The following is a 16,936-nucleotide window of genomic DNA, read 5'->3' on the forward strand; positions in this document are numbered from 1 at the left end:
TGCCCTGGCCTGAGCCTTCCAGTGCCCCAAGCAGAAACAACAGTAAAACCGCCAGGGTGGGGCGGGGCTGGCCAAGGAAAGCAAGATTTATCATTTCAACTTCACATCTGAGTAGTTCATTAAGAATGGGTAGCCATTTGACAGGCAGATACCAATGGGGAAGATTCCAGGAAGAGAGACAGAGACAGGAACACAGGAAGAGAACAACTCTCTAGAAACCAGGAATTCCTGCTGCTGAATGCCATTAGCATTGTGAAAATTAAAAAGAAGCTGGGGTCAATTTGGGCTCCTTCCATAAGGCAGTGGAGAAGAGGTATTTAAGCATAAGACATACATTTTAGAAGTGTCCCAATGTACAGGGTGCTGGTGGCTCATGCCTGTCTGTCATCCTAGCTACTCAGAAGGCTGACCTTTGAGGATCATGGTTGAATGCCAGTGAAGACAAGAATGTCTGTTAAAGAGTCTCATCTCCAATTAACTACAAAAAAACAAAAACAAAAACCTGGAAGAGGCACTGTGGCTCAAAGAGACAGAGGACTAGCCTTGAAAGGAAAGGAAGAAGGGCTGGGAATATGGCCTAGTGGTAGAGTGCTTGCCTTGTATACATGAAGCCATGGGTTCAATTCCTCACCACCACATATAGCAAAAAGCAAGAAGTGGAGCAATGGCTCAAGTGGTAGTGTACTAGCCTTGAGCAAAACAAAAACAAAAGCCTGGGACAGTGCTCAGGACCTGAGTCCAGGACTGGCAATGAAGGAAGGAAGGAAGGAAGGAAGGAAGGAAGGAAGGAAGGAAGGAAGGAAGGAAGGAAGGAAGGAAGGAAGGGAGAAAAGAAAGAGAGGAAGAAAGAAAGAGAGAAAGGAACATAGTGAGTGAACTCAGGGTCAGCACCTGCGTTCATGCCCCACAAACAATAACAACAACAAAGAATCCACAAAATGCTAGTTTTCCAATAAAAGATTAAAAATTTGTTAGAAATATGTTGCTAACTTATTAAAAAAAGACCCTAACACTTCAATTTTTAAATTTAGCTCAAATGAGCAAAGCATCAGGCAGAACTTCATATGGTCCTATTTAAAAGGATCACATTGGCACTGAACTACATTGAGCTCCTACATCATCATCAGTATAGAGAAAATGAGTCTAACCTTACATTTCTTGTTTTTCAGAAAATGGAAAATGCTGAACTCTCATATAATATTACTTCTAAATAGGCATAATTAGTTGGTTGAGAGCAATCATGATAGACCTAGTAGTTTTCAATGTTATCAAAAGTTCTAAAGGCCATCTTTGATCAGGAATCTTATTTTAGAATAATCCTCACAGCTACCATGTGCCAGCAAAAAACTCAGCCTTATAATTAGAAAGACACCATCACCTCCACTTGGAGTAGCCAGCAGCCTCTCAATGTGTTTTCCTTTTTTTAAAAAAAAATATATATAATTACTTATTTATTGTCAAAGTGATATACAGAGGGGTCACAGATCCATACATTAAGCCATGTTTTCTTATACGCAAATTATGATTTCAATACATACCCGAACTAATATTCAGGATGTTTTAGGAATGAAATGAGATAATTAATGTAAGATCAATTACCAACAATTTTTAGAAAGCCGAGCTGTATGAAAGCTCACACCTCATTGTTGGATCCTCAGAATTCATAGCATCTAGGACCATGCAACTCATTGTGTTTTACATCACACTTCTTCATATACATATGGGACCATCATATTATATTTCATTGTCCTTTCAAGGGTTCTACTCATTATTTTTTTAAAGAAAATCTCAATACCAAAATGTGCACTCTAGTTCTCTAATTCTCTAAGAATAATGTAGTTTGCTGCATACAAACTACTGTCATTATGTATTTCTAAGCCTGTACATTGAACATAACAAAATGTGTTAAAATTAAAACACATGATTTAGCCAGGCACCTGGGGCTCATACCGGTAAACCTGGATACTCAGCAAGCTGAGATGCAGAGGGTCAGGGTTCAAAGCCAGCCCATTCAGTAAAGTCCAAAAGACTCCATCTCCAATTAACCAGTGAAATGCTGGGCTACATGTGTAAGTGGCAGAATACCAGCTGAGTGGGCATACATGCCAGGATGAAGCCTTGAATTCAAACCTTGTTACTACAGGTGGTGGGAGAGGAGAGGAGAGAAAAGGGGAGGACAGGGGAGAGGAGTGGAGGGGAGGAGAGGGGAAGGGAGGGTGAGGACAGGAGAGGAGAGGAGAGGAGAGAGAGCACAATACATGGTTTAATAAGATTCTAATAGTTCAATACCTATTTTTGTAGCTTTAGACTGGTTTACAGAAGGAAAAGATATTTCACAAGTGAATGAACGATTATGGAAAGCAAATTGCTGTCTTCCACATAATAAACACATAAACAATCTTCCAAGTAATGTTTTACATCTACATAACTGATTAACTAGAAAATATGCCAAAATACTTGAATTAGGAAAAGCAGTTCATCACTTAAAATATTGTAATTTATCTTTACAATCAGTTTGTAAAAACAACAACAACAAAAACAAAAAAGTAGCTGCTAAGTGCCAGTGGCTCTCACCTGTAATCCTAACTTCTCAGAAGCTATGAGCTGAGACTCACAGCTCAAATCCATCCAGGCAGGAAAGTCTATGAGACTCATCTCCAAATAACTACCAAAAAAAGCTGGAAGTGGACCTGTGGTTCAAATGATAGTCTGCTAGCCTTCAGCACAAGAACAGCACCCAAGCCCTGAGTTCAAGCCTCAGGACTGGCATAATGAACAATCATAAATAGACCCAACATATTCGACTAGCAATGTGGCTTAGCGGCAGAGTGCTCACCTAGCATGCATGAAGCCCTGGGTTCCATTCCTCCCCACCACATAACAGAAAAAGGTGGAAGTAGTGCTGTGTGTGTGTGTGTGAATAAAAGCAGCTCAGGGACAGTGCTCAAGCCCTGAGTTCAAGCCTCAGAACTGGCAAAATAAAAACAACATTAAATTAAGTATATAACCCTCCTGGTAATACTATGAGAAACATTAGTCCAAGGCCAGGACTGGCCAAAAAAAAAAAAAAAAAAGAACCTAAATGCTTACATACAGTACTTAGAAATTTTCTAAGCACTATCTGCTGTGTATCTGTTTCTAATACTGTACAGTAATATGGTAATACTATCATGACATTATAGCTGATTAATATACTCTATGAAGTTTTTAGTAAGTGCCACCACAGTAACAGCAGCTAACTGAGTATTACCACAAGTAATTGAGACCATGAGTGACAGGTGGTTGAACTTCTCTTTGTGTTTAAAAAACAAAATGAGTTTTCACACAAAAGGAGAAGGGACGGACTCACGGGAGGGGCCCAGAGAAGGTGATATCTACCAACTTTTTCGAAGTGACTATGTAAGGAATTAAAAACATAGTCCTCTACTTTGAGAATTGTACTCAAGTCAAAAGTCCCTTCTGGTGGCCACCCATCTTGAAAGTGAGCCACTCAGAAGAGCAGAGAGTCACCCACTTTCGTTTCTTGATCTCTACACTATTATTGTGAGTAACTTCCTTCCAGTGGGCTAAAGTCAAATCCACGGGCGTGGAAGGGACGTTGCCCATGCCTATCAGTCTCGTCAGTTGTGCAGTCCACAAAATAACAAGAGGTAAAACAATTCCAATAAAACAGAAGAAACAATACACACAGGCCTGATATTTAAAAGACTTACAAAATGGAGATCTCCTAAGCTGATCCGCTGGCTCCTGTGAAGAAGCAAAAGTAGCAGACCCAAGATCAAGGTGGGCAGGTTGAGCCTCCGTTAGGAGGCCCTCCTGGTCAGTTCCTGCCAAAAAGCGAACTGACTTGCACCATACAAGAAAGGCGAGGTTGGACGATCACGATGGGCACCCCACCACCTTGGGACCAAGAGAAGGAAGAAGAGGCAAGGGATTCTGGCACACAGGCCTGCCCCGCTCTCTGCTTGCAGCTCCATGCTTCTTGGTGTAGAACTGAGCGGTAATGAATGCCTTCCCAGGTTGGGGCACTACTGGGGGCCTAATCCTGTGGTCCTGTTGCATTCCCATTTCTCCCTTGATTTCTTTCCACCACAGTTTGTTGCTACCCAGGTCACCCAAGCTGCATGGTTGAGGGAACAGGATACTGGTGAGGACAGCAGCGGGAGGCACAAGTGCCAATGGACTGGCCAGTAAGCAGCGCTGGCTCCTTAGCCACGACCACCACAAGAATATCACCCTTGACTTGAGCAAGTAGGACAGTCCCTGAAACCCTTTAGCACCTTCCAAGCCACTGTGTACTGGGTGCGCTCGAATGTGCATATGTGTGCCCGTGCTTGCTTACATTCGTGTGTGTTTGTTCCTGATGCTGTACATGGGTGTGCTTACTAAGCCAAAGTCTGTGTATGTGTAAATAGGTATGTGGATGTAGATCCAGGGAGGACCCGGCACAGTGTGTTATGAGTGAGCATGTGGAGGTGGCGAGAAGGGAGAAAGAGAAAGAGAGAGAGAGAGTCATCTCGCCTATGAGGAATTCTTTGTTCATGTGCGGTTGGATGAGTGTGTCATGTATGAGGTTGGACATAGGGAGTTCCAATTGTGTGCATGTTTACTTGCTTATTTGAAGTTCCCAGACACCAATCATTTGGCAAAGTCTCCCTTTTGTGCTGTCCTCTGCACAAAGGTCTCCGGATTTGAGGCCCGGGATACCTAGCTGCCTTTGCTCTTGGAGATCTGCATGACAGTGACAATGACGCCTATGAATACTGTTGCTGGGTGCTAGTGTGCCTTGGTCACGGCAGGGAAGGGTCAGATATCCCTTTCCCTGGTGTCTTAGCAGAGCTTCCTGAAGGAGCCTAAAACATATGTCTGTGAGCCACGGGCACCAGGATTGCCAGCTCCTGCCTCTCGCCAGTATAATCCTTGGCTGCTCAATAGCAGGAAGTAGCAGGCAGGGATCTGGGCCAGAGAGGCCAAGGCAAGCGGGAAGACAAGAGTTAAGCAGACACTAGCGCAGAAAGGAGATGCCCAGATTCGCTGACCTGCTAACCTTGTATCTCCCTTATGCTCTGAGCAAGAGAGATGAGGTTGATTGTGAGAGAGGTGGCGGATCCATACACCAGCCACTTCCAGGACTGGCAAGGGCAGAGGCGGTGGGGAGCTGTGTCACACGGGTTCAACCAGGATGTGGGAAGATGGAGCAGGAGGGGAGGTGGAAAGTGTATTTGCCTAGGACCCTGGCCCAAGCCGTTCCCAGCAGAATGGTCAGGGAGGGATGTGCGGCTCTACACATCCTGTGCATCCCCGAAGGCCTGTGAGAACTAGTGAGAACTTACAGCAAACCCCCAAGGGGCCCTGTGCCCTTTTTGCTATGGCAACTCCAGTTGGAACACTGGCTCAAGTCAGCAGGAGGCGCCTAGTACCTGGCCATGTCACAGAGCTCCAAACCATATGGGCACTGCCCAGAGGCTTCCCAGCACCCCAGGTGCAAATGCACTGTTAGTGAGGCACCAGGAGGCCCTGCTGGCCTGTGAGCACCAACTGCCTACCTCTAAGCAGCCTCACTACCCCTCCCTTAAGGCTGTTCCTGTTGGAATGCAAATGAAAGCACACATCAACAAAGTGGGCAAGGAATGGAGAAACAAAACATCCGGCCACCCCCTGGAGGCTTTTCTGCATAGTGGGTCGCATATGTGCAGTCCTTCCTGCTCAGAAAAACACAGGGCTGCTGCCTAGCAAGCCAGCCAAGGTCTTCAGGTGGTCTTGGCCAAGGGGGCAGAGGCCGTTTCCAGACCAATCGGATGTCAGTCATAAAACCAGAAGGCAGGAAAGGAGTGCCGCTTCCCTCCTACCTTTGTCACAAACCTCCTGTGCACAGAAAAGGAGCAGAGGGGCTTGGGCACAGAGCAGGCAGACAACAGATTAGATAAATGGGGATTGGTGTTCACCAGAGGACTGAGAGATCCCAGGTGTGCAGAGGGTGAGAGCAGAGGGAGATTTGGAGAAGATAAGAAGGGCTAGGCCAGGGTGAGGCAGTTGTCATTTCCCCAGAAGAAGTGAAGAGGTGCATGGGGAGGTGTGCAGCCTGTGAACCTCAAGAGGAGGAGGGGGAAATTGGGAAGCAGAGGCAGAGGCAAAGAGGCAGTGACGCAGAGGCATGTGTGAGTTGAAAGCAGTCCAGAGCAGCAAGGCAGGGACAGGAGGGCTAGGAGAGAGAACTCGGAGGGAGTTATCAGCAAAGGAGGTATGTGTGCAGGGGACAAGCCTCAGGAACTCAGCTGCAGATGGCAGGTGGTGGCTAGGAAGGCCAGGTTGGGCGCCCCACCACCCTGGGACCAAGTAGAAGGGAGAAGAGGCAAGGGATTCTGGGGCACAGGCCTGCCCCATTCTCTGCGCGCAGCGCTGGGCTTTAGGGTGTAGACCTGAGGGGTAACGAATGCCATCCTTGGTTGGGGCACTACTGGGGCGTAATCATGTGGTCCTGTTACATTGACATTTCTGCCTTGATTGCTTTCCCGAAGAGTTTGTTGCTACCCAGGTCTCCGAAGCTGCATGGTTCAGGGAATGGGAGACTGGTGAGGACAGCAGGGGGAGGCCCAAGTGCCAATGGACTGTCCAGTAAGCAGCGCTGGGCTCCTTAGCCACGCCCACCACAAGAACAACACCCTGGACTTGAGCAAGTAGGGACACAGTCCTCGAAAACCCCTTAGCACCTTCCAAGCCACTGTGTACTGGGTGCGCTCACGTATGCGTGTGTGTGCCCCTGCTTGCCTACTTGCGTGTGTTCCTGATGCTGTACAAGAGTGTGCTTCCTAAGCCTACGTCTGCATGTGTGCAAATAGGTAATGTGGATGTAGATCCAGGAGGACCCGGCACAGTGTGTTATAGTGAGCAAGTGGGGGTGGCGGGGAGGAAGAGAGAGATAGAGAGAGAGAGAGAGTCGGCTCGCCTGTGAGGAATTTTTTGTTCATGTGCGGTTGCATGAGTGTGTCAGGTATGAGGTTGGACAGAGGGAGTTCAAAGTGTTTACACGTTACTTGTTTTTCGAAGTTCCCGGAAACCAATCATATGGCGAAGGCTCCCCTCTTGTGCTGTCTGCTACACAAAGGTCTCCGTACTTGATGCCAAGCTGCCTCTGCTCTTGGAGATCTGCATGACAGTGATGATACTGCCTATGAATATCATTGCTGGGTGCTAGTGTGCCTTGGTCACGGCAGGGAAGGGTCAGATATCCCTTTCCCTGGTGTCTTAGCAGAGCTTCCTGAAGGAGCCTATAACAATGTCTGTGAGCCACGGGCACCAGGATTGCCAGCTCCTGCCTCTAGCCAGTATAATCCTTGGCTGCTCAATAGCAGGAAGTAGCAGGCAGGGATCTGGGCCAGAGAGGCCAAGGCAAGCGGGAAGACAAGAGTTAAGCAGACACTAGCGCAGAAAGGAGATGCCCAGATTCGCTGACCTGCTAACCTTGTATCTCCCTTATGCTCTGAGCAAGAGAGATGAGGTTGATTGTGAGAGAGATGGCGGATCCATACACCAGCCACTTCCAGGACTGGCAAGGGCAGAGGCTGTGGGGAGCTGTGTCACACGGGTTCAACCAGGATGTGGGAAGATGGAGCAGGAGGGGAGGTGGAAAGGGTATTTGCCTAGGACCCTGGCGCAAGCCGTTCCCAGCAGAATGGTCAGGGGAGGGATGTGCGGCTCTACACATCCTGTGCATCCCCGAAGGCCTGTGAGAACTAGTGAGAACTTACAGCAAACCCCCAAGGGGCCCTGTGCCCTTTTTGCTATGGCAACTCCAGTTGGAACACTGGCTCAAGTCAGCAGGAGGCGCCTAGTACCTGGCCATGTCACAGAGCTCCAAACCATATGGGCACTGCCCAGAGGCTTCCCCAGCACCCCAGGTGCAAATGCACTGTTAGTGAGGCACCAGGAGGCCCTGCTGGCCTGTGAGCACCAACTGCCTACCTCTAAGCAGCCTCACTACCCCTCCCTTAAGGCTGTTCCTGTTGGAATGCAAATGAAAGCACACATCAACAAAGTGGGCAAGGAATGGAGAAACAAAACATCCGGCCACCCCCTGGAGGCTTTTCTGCATAGTGGGTCGCATATGTGCAGTCCTTCCTGCTCAGAAAAACACAGGGCTGCTGCCTAGCAAGCCAGGCAAGGTCTTCAGGTGGTCTTGGCCAAGGGGGCAGAGGCCGTTTCCAGACCAATCGGATGTCAGTCATAAAACCAGAAGGCAGGAAAGGAGTGCCGCTTCCCTCCTACCTTTGTCACAAACCTCCTGTGCACAGAAAAGGAGCAGAGGGGCTTGGGCACAGAGCAGGCAGACAACAGATTAGATAAATGGGGATTGGTGTTCACCAGAGGACTGAGAGATCCCAGGTGTGCAGAGGGTGAGAGCAGAGGGAGATTTGGAGAAGATAAGAAGGGTTAGGCCAGGGTGAGGCAGTTGTAATTTCCCTAGAAGAAGTGAAGAGGTGCATGGGGAGGTGTGCAGCCTGTGAACCTCAAGAGGAGGAGGGGGAAATTGGGAAGCAGAGGCAGAGGCAAAGAGGCAGTGACGCAGAGGCATGTGTGAGTTGAAAGCAGTCCAGAGCAGCAAGGCAAGGACAGGAGGGCTAGGAGAGAGAACTCGGAGGGAGTTATCAGCAAAGGAGGTATGTGTGCAGGGGACAAGCCTCAGGAACTCAGCTGCAGATGGCAGGTGGTGGCTAGGAAGGCCAGGTTGGGCGCCCCACCACCCTGGGACCAAGTAGAAGGGAGAAGAGGCAAGGGATTCTGGGGCACAGGCCTGCCCCATTCTCTGCGCGCAGCGCTGGGCTTTAGGGTGTAGACCTGAGGGGTAACGAATGCCATCCTTGGTTGGGGCACTACTGGGGCGTAATCATGTGGTCCTGTTACATTGACATTTCTGCCTTGATTGCTTTCCCGAAGAGTTTGTTGCTACCCAGGTCTCCGAAGCTGCATGGTTCAGGGAATGGGAGACTGGTGAGGACAGCAGGGGGAGGCCCAAGTGCCAATGGACTGTCCAGTAAGCAGCGCTGGGCTCCTTAGCCACGCCCACCACAAGAACAACACCCTGGACTTGAGCAAGTAGGACTCAGTCCTCGAAAACCCCTTAGCACCTTCCAAGCCACTGTGTACTGGGTGCGCTCACGTATGCGTGTGTGTGCCCCTGCTTGCCTACATGCATGTGTTCCTGATGCTGTACAAGAGTGTGCTTCCTAAGCCTAAGTCTGCATATGTGCAAATAGGTATGTGGATGTAGATCCAGGAGGACCCAGCACAGTGTGTTATAGTGAGCATGTGGGGCGTGGTGGGGAGGAAGAGAGAGAAAGAGAGAGAGAGAGAGTCGGCTCGCCTGTGAGGAATTTTTGTTTATGTGCGGTTGCATGAGTGTGTCAGGTATGATGTTGGACAGAGGGAGTTCAAAGTGTTTACACGTTACTTGTTTTTTGAAGTTCCCGGAAACCAATCATATGCGAAGGCTCCCCTCTTGTGCTGTCCGCTACACAAAGGTCTCTGTACTTGATGCCAAGCTGCCTCTGCTCTGGAGATCTGCATGACAGTGATGATGCTGCCTATGAATATCATTGCTGGGTGCTAGTGTGCCTTGGTCACGGCAGGGAAGGGTCAGATATCCCTTTCCCTGGTGTCTTAGCAGAGCTTCCTGAAGGAGCCTAAAACATATGACTGTGAGCCACGGGCACCAGGATTGCCACCTTCTGCCTCTAGCCAGTATAATCCTTGGCTGCTCAATAGCAGGAAGTAGCAGGCAGGATCTGAGCCAGAGAGGCCAAGGCAAGTGGGAAGACAAGAGTTAAGCAGACACTAGCGCAGAAAGGAGATGCCCAGATTCGCTGACCTGCTAACCTTGTATCTCCCTTATGCTCTGAGCAAGAGTGATGAGGTTGATTGTGAGAGAGGTGGCGGATCCATACACCAGCCACTTCCAGGACTGGCAAGGGCAGAGGCGGTGGGGAGCTGTGTCACACGGGTTCAACCAGGATGTGGAAGATGGAGCAGGAGGGGAGGTGGAAAGTGTATTTGCCTAGGACCCTGGCCCAAGCCGTTCCCAGCAGAATGGTCAGGGAGGGATGTGCGGCTCTACACATCCTGTGCATCCCCGAAGGCCTGTGAGAACTAGTGAGAACTTACAGCAAACCCCCAAGGGGCCCTGTGCCCTTTTTGCTATGGCAACTCCAGTTGGAACTCTGGCTCAAGTCAGCAGGAGGCGCCTAGTACCTGGCCATGTCACAGAGCTCCAAACCATATGGGCACTGCCCAGAGGCTTCCCAGCACCCCAGGTGCAAATGCATTGTTAGTGAGGCACAGGAGGCCCTGCTGGCCTGTGAGCACCAACTGCCTACCTCTAAGCAGCCTCACTACCCCTCCCTTAAGGCTGTTCCTGTTGGAATGCAAATGAAAGCACACATCAACAAAGTGGGCAAGGAATGGAGAAACAAAACATCCGGCCACCCCCTGGAGGCTTTTCTGCATAGTGGGTCGCATATGTGCAGTCCTTCCTGCTCAGAAAAAACACAGGGCTGCTGCCTAGCAAGCCAGGCAAGTTCTTCAGGTGGTCTTGGCCAAGGGGCCAGAGGCCGTTTCCAGACCAATCCGATGTCAGTCATAAAACCAGAAGGCAGGAAAGGAGTGCCGCTTCCCTCCTACCTTTGTCACAAACCTCCTGTGCACAGAAAAAGGAGCAGAGGGCTTGGGCACAGAGCAGGCAGACAACAGATTAGATAAATGGGGATTGGTGTTCACCAGAGGACTGAGAGATCCCAGGTGTGCAGAGGGTGAGAGCAGAGGGAGATTTGGAGAAGATAAGAAGGGCTAGGCCAGGGTGAGGCAGTTGTCATTTCCCCAGAAGAAGTGAAGAGGTGCATGGGGAGGTGTGGCAGCCTGTGAACCTCAAGAGGAGGTGGGGGAAATTGGGAAGCAGAGGCAGAGGCAAAGAGGCAGTGGACGCAGAGGCATGTGTGAGTTGAAAGCAGTCCAGATCAGCAAGGCAGGGACCGGAGGGCTAGGAGAGAGAACTCGGAGGGAGTTATCAGCAAAGGAGGTATGTGTGCAGGGGACAAGCCTCAGGAACTCAGCTGCAGATGGCAGTGGTGGCTAGGAAGGCCAGGTTGGGCGCCCCACCACCCTGGGACCAAGTAGAAGGGAGAAGAGGCAAGGGATTCTGGGTCACAGGCCTGCTCCATTCTCTGCGCGCAGCGCTGTGCTTTAGGGTGTAGACCTGAGGGGTAACGAATGCCATCCTTGGATGGGGCACTACTGGGGCGTAATCATGTGGTCCTGTTACATTGACATTTCTGCCTTGATTGCTTTCCGAAGAGTTTGTTGCTACCCAGGTCTCCGAAGCTGCATGGTTCAGGGAATGGGAGACTGGTGAGGACAGCAGGGGGAGGCCCAAGTGCCAATGGACTGTCCAGTAAGCAGCGCTGGGCTCCTTAGCCACGCCCACCACAAGAACAACACCCTGGACTTGAGCAAGTAGGACACAGTCCTCGAAAACCCCTTAGCACCTTCCAAGCCCACTGTGTACTGGGTGCGCTCACGTGTGCGTGTGTGTGCCCCTGCTTGCCTACATGCGTGTGTTCCTGATGCTGTACAAGAGTGTGCTTCCTAAGCCTACGTCTGCATATGTGCAAATAGGTATGTGGATGTAGATCCAGGAGGACCCTGCACAGTGTGTTATAGTGAGCATTTGGTGGTGGCGGGGAGGAAGAGAGAGAAAGAGAGAGAGAGAGAGTCGGCTCGCCTGTGAGGAATTTTTTGTTTATGTGCGGTTGCATGAGTGTGTCAGGTATGATGTTGGACAGAGGGAGTTCAAAGTGTTTACACGTTACTTGTTTTTTGAAGTTCCCGGAAACCAATCATATGGCGAAGGCTCCCCTCTTGTGCTGTCCTCTACACAAAGGTCTCCGTACTTGATGCCAAGCTGCCTCTGCTCTTGGAGATCTGCATGACAGTGATGATGCTGCCTATGAATATCATTGCTGGGTTATTGGATAGAGGATATCCCTGTTCAATCCAAGTGAATCAAAATGGTTTATAGAGAAATCCAGCTCATAATATTTTAACAGTACTTATTAACTATTGAATACAGGATTGGTTGTTATTTTGAAATTGTATTTTTAGGAACACCAAATCTAATTTTATATACAGTTATACCAAGTATCTGTGTATAATTGTGAACTTCTAAGATTTACACATCAGTGCTTGGTAAGGTCTGCTTTGGATCTTAAACAGTGCTCACAGGTGCTCTTAGATAGGCATTCCCAATCCAAATGGGCAGTAGAAAACACAAGATGGCAAACAATGCAGTCATATCTCCACTCAAAACAAGCAGGAAGCAGAGCAGTCAATCAAAGACATAGAAGAGAACCCTCAAAATGCTCTACAAAGTCTACTGATAAACATGTTAAATGAAAAGTTTGAATCCATCCATACATCAATCCATCCATAAAGTAATAGATGATTTCATGGCCTCAACAAGAGAAAGATAAATGAACTTCAAGAGTCATATGAAAAGATAACTACCCAGCTAAAAGATTTGAGAGACAGCACTCAAAACCAAATTAATAATGTAAAGATGTCCATGCAGGACCTAAGAGATACTTCTAGCAAGGACATGGAAATCATCAGGAAAGACCAGTCTGAAGGAAAAGAGATTCAAAATCAAGTAACTAGCCTACAGTCTCAAGTAGGTGAAGCAGAGGATCAAATCTCAGGAGCTGAAGATTCCCTAGAATCTATGGAGAAATGTCACACAAAAATACAAAACCAATCCAATCGATAAAACAGATCACTCCAGGAGCTCCAAGACACAAGCAGGAAGCACTATTTGAGGCGAATAGGAATTGAGAAAAACCAGGAGAAAGAAGTTAATGGAATATGCAACCTATTTAACAGAATATTAGCCAAGAACTTCCCAACTATCCAGGAAGGTAGGCCGATACAGATTACAAGAAGCATTTAGAACCCCAAAGCGACCAGATCAGAATAGGACATCCCACTGACACATTGTGATCATAACAGGATCAGTAGAGTCCAAGGAAAGAATCCTTAAAGATGTTACGGAGAAGAAAGTAATCACAAATAAAGGAAAAGCAAGCAGAATTACCCCAGACTTCTCAGCAGAGACCATGAAAAGCAAGGAGATCCTGGAATGAGGTATGCCAAACCCTAAATAATAATAAATATCAACCAAGAATGCTGTACCCAGCTAAACTCTCATTCATAGCTGAAGGTCAAATAAAAGTCTTCCACAGGAAGGAAAAACTGAAACAATGTATCTCCACCAAACCAGCTTTACAGAAAATCCTCAAAGATGTACTATACAGGGAAAATAATCAAGATCCCAATACAGACAGAGAAATGAACCCTAAATAGAAAACCAGAATATTAGATCAAGAATTGGGAAGACACAGCTTTTAACAAGATAGCTACAATGAAAGGACAAATGATCATCTCTCAAACCTAACTCTCAACATTAATGGACTTAATTCTTCATTCAAACGACATAGGCTCATTACTTGGATCAAACATCAAGATCCGTCTTTCTGCTGCCTCCAAGAGACACATCTATCTAGCAAAAGCAAACTTCTTCTAAAGGTGAAAGGCTGGAATAAAATCTACCAATAAATGGCCCCGAAATGCAGGCTGGAGTGGAATTCTAGCATCAGATAAAATCGACTTCAAATGAAAAATGGTAAGAAGAGACAAAGAAGGTTACTACATACTAATAAAGCGATGTCTCCTACAGGAGGATATAACCATCTTAAATATCCACACACCAAATACAGGAGAACCCAACTTCATCAAACCAACACTACTGACTCTAAAATCACTCATAGTCCCAAACACATTGATTGTTGGAGACTTTAACACTCCACTGTCACCTCTGACAGACCAACAGGCCAAAAACTGACCAAAGAATCCACAGAACTAATCAACTGCATAGACCAACTAGACTTAACCAACATCTACAGAATATTCCATCAAGCAATACCAGAATACACATTCTTTTCAGCAGCCATGAAACATTCTCCAAAATATATCACATCTTAGGGCACAAAGAAAATCTGTACAAATTCAGAAGTATCAAAATCATTCCCTGCCTTCCCTCAGACCACAATAGATTAAAATTAAAGCTCAACTCAAACAGCCACCACACAAAATGATACAATCCATGGAGACTAAGCAACACACTTGCTGAACCATCAGTGGGTCATTGAAGAAATTAGACCAGTAATTCAATATTTATGGCATTCAACCAAGGTGAGTGCACAAAGTACCACCTCCTTTGGGACACAGCAAAGGCAGTACTCAGACGAAAATTTATATCTGAGTGCCTACACCAACAATCTGGATAAACAGCAACTCAACAACTTACGGAATCACCTTAATCTTCTCAAAAGAGAACAAGAAGCCATACCCCCCAAGTCAATAGATGGAAGCAAATAATTAAAATCGAATCAGAATTAAATATACTTGAGAGGGAGAAAAAAAACCATCGCAACAATCAACAAAACAAAAGACTTGGTTCTTTGAGAATATTAACAAGATAGTCAAATTCCTAGCAAACCTGACCAAAAAACGATGGCAGCACACCCACATAAACAAGATCCGAGATAAAACAGGTAACATCACCACAGAAACAACCAAAATTGAGAACACAATAAGGACTATTTTGCAAACCTTTGTGCCAACAAATTCGAGAACCTGGAAGAAATGGATGATTTTCTAGAAAAAATTGATACCCCCAAACTCAACCATGAAGATTTAAACCTTCTAAACAGACTCATACCCAGCCTTGAAATAGAAACAGCAATAAGTGATTTCCCATCAGAGAAAAGCCCATGTCCAGATGGATTCACAGCAGAATTCTACAAGGCTTTCCAAACAGAAGTCACACCAATATTTTTCAAAATCTTCAATGAAATTGAAAGAGAACGTTCACTACCAGACTTATTCTATGAAGCCAGTATAGCCCTCATCCCAAAACCAGGCAGGGACTCATCAACAAAACAGAACTATAGAACGATTTCCCTGATGAACATAAGATGCAAAAATTCTCAACAAAATTCTGTCCAATCGACTTCAACAGGTCATCAAAAATATCATACACCATGTTCAAACTGGATCCATCCCAGGGATGCAAAGTTGGTTCAATATACGCAAGTCAATTAATGTAATCCACCACATCAACCAGAGCAAGGTAAAGAACCACATGGTTATATCTCTGGATGCAGAAAAGGCGTTCGATAAAATCCAGTACCCATTTATGATAAAAATCCTGGAGAAATTGGGATTCCAAGGAACATTCCTGAATATAATAAAGGCAGTTTATTACAAACCAACAGCAAGCATAATTCTAATGGTGTAAAGCCAAAGCCATTCCTTGAAAATCAGGAGCAAGATTGAGATGTCTGCTCTCTCCCCTCCTCTTTAACATTCCTAGCCAGAGCAATTAGGCAAGAAGAAAACAAAAAGGGAATCCAAATAGGAAAAGATGAAGTGAAGCTTTCTCTCTTTGCAGATTACATGATCCTATACCTAACGAACACCATAGACTCTACTCCCTAGCTACTAGAGCAGATCCAAAACTTTGGCAAAGTTGCAGGATATAAAATAAACCCTCGAAAATCAACAGCCTTTCTATATGCTAATAACACGAAGACAGAGGCTGAAGTCAGGAAAGCAACTCCCTTTGCAATAGTCTCAAAAACATAAAATACCTAGAAATAACCTTAACCAAAGAAGTGAAAGACCTCTATGATTAGACTGTTTGGTGTAAGTGAACTGAACATCTCCGTGGGGGGGGGGGAAAGGAAAGGGGGAGGAGGGAGAGGGGTATGAGGGACAAGGTAACAAACTGTACAAGAAATGTATCCAGTGCCTAAAATATGAAACTGTAACCTTTCTGTACATCACTTTGATAATAAAAATTTGAAAAAAAAAAAAAAAAGAACTAAGGAAATGGAAAAACCTCCCATGCTCCTCGATTGGGAAGATTAATATAGTCAAAATGGCAATATTGCCAAAAGCTATCTACAAATTCCATGCAATACCCACTAATATCCCAACACCATTCTTTTAATGAAATTGAGGAAGCAATCCAGAAATTTATATGGAAAAATAAATGACCCCCCGACTAGCAAAAACAATCCTAAGCAGAAAGAACAATGCCGGAGGAATTACAATACCAAACTTCAAGCTGTATTATAAAGCTATAGCTATAAAAACAGCTTGGAATTGGCAATGGAACAGGCCTGAAGACCAATGGAACAGAATTGAAGATCCAGCAGTGAACACACAGAACTAAGCCCCCTTAATCTTTGATAGAGGAGCTAAAAAAATACGATGGAAGAAAGATAGCCTCTTTAACAAATGGTGATGGCAAAACTGGTTCAACACCCACAACAAAGCAAAATTAGATCCTTATATATCATCCTGCACCAAAATCAATTCCACATGGATCAAAGATCTTGAAATTATAACAGATACCTTGAAAGCACTAAAAGAAGTAGGAGAAAACACTTGGGCTCCTTGGCACAGGACAAACCTGCCTTAACAAAGAGCCATAAATGCTACAAATCAAAAAAAGGACGAGCAAATGGGATTGCATCAAATTGCTGAGCTTCTGCAGGGCAAAGGACATAGCTCACAAGATGAATGGAAAGCCTACAGATTGGGAAAAGGTCTTTATCAGCCATACAATGAACAAAGACCTCATATCTAAAATATATGCAGAACTACAAAAATTAAATTCCTCCAAAACAAAACCGCAAAGAACCAACAGCCCCCTCAACAAGTGGGCTAAAGACTTACAAAGAGACTTCTCTGATGAGGAATGAGAATGGCCAAGAGTCATATGAAAAAGTGCTCTACATCTCTGGCCATAAAAGAAATGCAAATCAAA

Source organism: Perognathus longimembris, chromosome 18 (genome assembly GCF_023159225.1).
Source record: "Perognathus longimembris pacificus isolate PPM17 chromosome 18, ASM2315922v1, whole genome shotgun sequence".
In the NCBI taxonomy this organism is placed as follows: domain Eukaryota; kingdom Metazoa; phylum Chordata; class Mammalia; order Rodentia; family Heteromyidae; genus Perognathus; species Perognathus longimembris.